The sequence below is a fragment of the Hakea prostrata genome, chromosome 4, assembly GCF_041222555.1.
Source record: "Hakea prostrata isolate BN-2017 chromosome 4, UWA_Hpros_2, whole genome shotgun sequence".
NCBI lineage: Eukaryota > Viridiplantae > Streptophyta > Magnoliopsida > Proteales > Proteaceae > Hakea > Hakea prostrata.
The window spans coordinates 30,204,272-30,208,166 of record NC_142603.1 but is presented as its reverse complement, the minus strand read 5'-3'; positions in this window follow the sequence as shown (position 1 = coordinate 30,208,166).

The window sequence follows — 3,895 nt, the reverse complement described above, 5'->3', positions numbered from 1 at the left end:
CTTATTAGAGCAGACCCTCTGGAAGGTCTCATATAATTAAGAGCCAGGGGTTTCAACGCATCATAACCTCTAAGGCATTCCGCTAGGGGAGTGACTCGGGTTTCAATGCATCATAACCAATATTACAAAAGTCGCAAAGTTGCACAAAGTTGACAATACTTATAAAAATTCCAAGTAACAGAAACAAAAGTTCAAGTGTTCAAGTTTCTCAAAAGTAGAAGCAAGAAAAAGTTAAGTTTTCAACTCTCAGGAGGATCCTCTCCTACGGGAAGCTCTTCGTCGGGGCACTCTTTCTCATGACTCTCTCTAGAGCCCACTTCTTCATCTCCATCAATATAGAGAAGAGGGTTGGGAGGGCTAAATTGTTCCTTGCACTCAATACCTTCAGGCACAGCTCTTTCAAGAGTCTCGTAAACCCTACCATCCAACATCCCAGCTAATTCCTTCGGGTTAGGAATATCAACCCGTCGAAGAACTTTTGTGAAAGCAGCATCAAGGCCAAGGTGGTAGGTCGAAGCAAAGAGAGCCAACTGAAGTTTCTTGAACTGAGGGGTGCCAAGGCAAGAAGTGATAATTTCCTTCTGGACGACGTCAGGGACCTCGTCAGCACTGACGGGAAGTTTCCCTGCACGAACCTCAGAACGAAGCTGAAAGGCAATAGACTCCATTTCAATTTTCTCACGTGCAAGCTTTTCCTTATCTTTAAGGGCCTTTTCCAAGTCTTGCTGGGTATGAGAAAGCTCTTCTTTAAGGGCTGACTTGCTCTTGGACATCTCCTTCAATCTCAGACTCTTTTCTTCATCCCGCCTCTTCAAAGACTCAACCTTTTTAATCGACTCAGAAAGCTCCATAGCAGACCGTTCACGAGCCTTCTCAACCTCCCGAAGTTGCTCAGTGAGATGCTCTGAGCGAATCATGCATTCCCCCATGTAATGCGCCCCTCCCGAGAAATACCTGAAGAAGATTTAGAATACCAGATTACAGAAGTTACTTTAAGAGCTGCAAATAACTGCGGAAAGAGAATTACCTGTAAGTGTTGCCATAAAACTTGTCATCCATAAGACTTCTCAAATGCTGACGATCGGATGGGATCATCCCTTCGAGAAGACAAGATCGGGCTGCGTTAGGATCCCCCAGAACAGTGTCATTTGAAGTTAAATCCCACCCGGGAACAAAGACGGGAGACTTTCGAGAGTCCCCCTCGGCAGGATCCTCGCCATCCCGAGGTCTCTTGGAAGGTTTACCCGAGCGGCTAGACGGGGATGCTTGAGGGACACCTATCTCGTGTCACAGCCTCCCAGCCGGTACCCTAACTGGCATACCCGAGAGTGTGATCCACAACCTCGAAGATCAAGTATCGAGGAAATCATCCTCCCACATATTCAATAACATAATCATAAACAGGAAATAATCAAGGTTTAATATTATAAACAAGGTTCAAAACAAGAAATGAATAAACAATATAGTCAGAGTGCGGAAAATGATACCAGATATCTGTAGATATCAAAAGAAGTAAAGTGAGGCGGAAACTCACTCCACAAATACAGCGGAATGTAGTATGTAAGTCTAAAAGGAATTACAACTAAAACAAAGGAAATAAGAAAGATATCAAAACTTAAGAGTCTTCTATCCTATAGATGACATCATCAAAATAGTGGACTTCATCAATCCAACGGAGATGTTCCAACTCCATGTTGCCTTTAATCGTAGTACGCAACTTGATCAACTGAGGGATCATCGGAGTAATCTTGATTGTCTCCAACACCTTGCGTGTAGTACGCTTCATCGGCTTGCACTTCATCGTAATGTCCGTCATAGTAATCAGTACCTGTGGGATAGTCTAACAAGAGATTGTACAAAAAGGAATGAGTTTCGAAGAAACTTAGTAAGATAGTTAATCCATAACAACATAAATAACATGTGGCAAAACATAGCAAGATGCAATGCAGTATTAAACAGATAATGTATGTATGCATCTAAACTCTATGTATGCTGGTCTCTATTGGCAGACATGCTCTAAGTCATAGCACCGTACTTCTTTGGGTAAGTCACGCGTACGGCTCCTTTTGGTAGTGGGTCCGGCATCCCTCGGCACAATCCATGGCTGGGAGTTAAGTCACCGCTCTCTCACATCACCATTTGGTCTAAGTACTGGCGCATGTCAGGGTAAAGCCTAGCCCAATGCAAGTCATCTACTCAGTTACATCAACTCAGGTCCAAATACTTCCATTCCTCCCCTCTCGGGATCCTTTCCGGTGTCCTTTCCACTAGAGTCCTAATAGTCCCGGACTACGGAATCATCAACCCTATTGGTTATCCACATATGGTAAACGGGAAGCTCTCATGTCCCCTCACGGATATAACTCACCGGTCTCAAGTGCCCATGACCCCAAGTCTAGCCATATGCAACCCTCCAATACATGGCCCCCACAATGTGATTCCCGTCCTCTCACGGGTTGGACCGGTCTTGAGCGCCCGTGAATCCCCATTGCTGCCACGAGTCGTTCGGTCTCAATACCCTTCCGATTTGGGTCTAATATAACGGGGACATCATAGCCAAACACTGCTAGACAGTCCTAGGTATGAAAATTAATAATTCGGGAAAGCGTCAGTGGGCAACCCTGGAAACATCCCATACTATTTCCGATAATGTCCAAGGACAGAAGTGTCAAAAGGACACCTCTCAATCCCAAATCATACCTAATCAGACACAATCTCAGATCAGACATGACATACACAATTAACAGTCCATCATATACAAGAGAGTATACAGTCATGATCTAATCTTTAAACAATATAGTAATAAGCAATTCACATAAGCTTAAATAATAAAAAGAAAACATAAGAAAGTGCTACTGTTCTCACAGTAGTAAATCAGAAATATAAAGTATAACAACAGTAGGTAAACTCATAGTTTCATAAGGTAGAAACCAGAGAGTATGCGATCTATGTAATTAAAGAATAACTGTACTTACCTTCTAACTCGTAAAGGAACTTAGGGAAACAAGTAAGACCTTGACTAAACCTGAGAAGAAAGTCTTAAACAAGTGTATACAACATGTTAGGAAAGATACATAGAAGGAAAGATATCAAATCAATCAAAACAAACCAAGAATGAGGTTGCTGTACTCATTGGTTGATTGATTGGTCTACTGCCCCAGTCGACCAATGAGTCGACCAACAGAGACAGTGGCCTTCAAGAATCCGAATTTTTAGAAAAAGAAGCTGAATTTGGTGGCTCAAAAGGGTACAAAATAAGGGGGAAACTACAATGGCAGCATCCTAGTATATAGAGGACATCAAACCACCAACCAAATCAAGTTTCCAAGCACAACTCATGAACCAAAAAGTTAACCTAATTAGGTTAAATCATGGATCATGAAGAAAACATAGTATGGTCAAGGATAAAGAATTAGAGGATGATAGGTTACAATTCTTGTAAGGAAAACACATTAATTGGCTATTAACATGGTCAATAACATATACCAAGAAGTTAGGGTTTCAGCCTTTTTGGCTCTCATGAAAGGTTAAGATCACAGGATGAAAGGGATGTAAATTGTTGGTCAATAATAACAAGAAAAACATAGAAGATCAAATTTAGATTAACCTAAATATCACTCATGAGGTTTCCTTCACATGGAAGGTTACCAAAAGGTTTCCAGAAAGATCATTCAAGGGTTAGGGTTACAAGAATTTAATTGGCTAGGGTTTCAAGAGTTCAACTGGTTAGGGTTAAGATCATGACGATGATCATAGATCTTAAAGAATCGAATGAGATCATGGAATAGATGGTTGCAAGAATGTAGCATCATCTTCCTGATCTCAACCAAGAACAGATCAAAGAAAAGAAAATCAGAGATGGAAGAAAAATTGAACATAAACATACCTTTGTTGC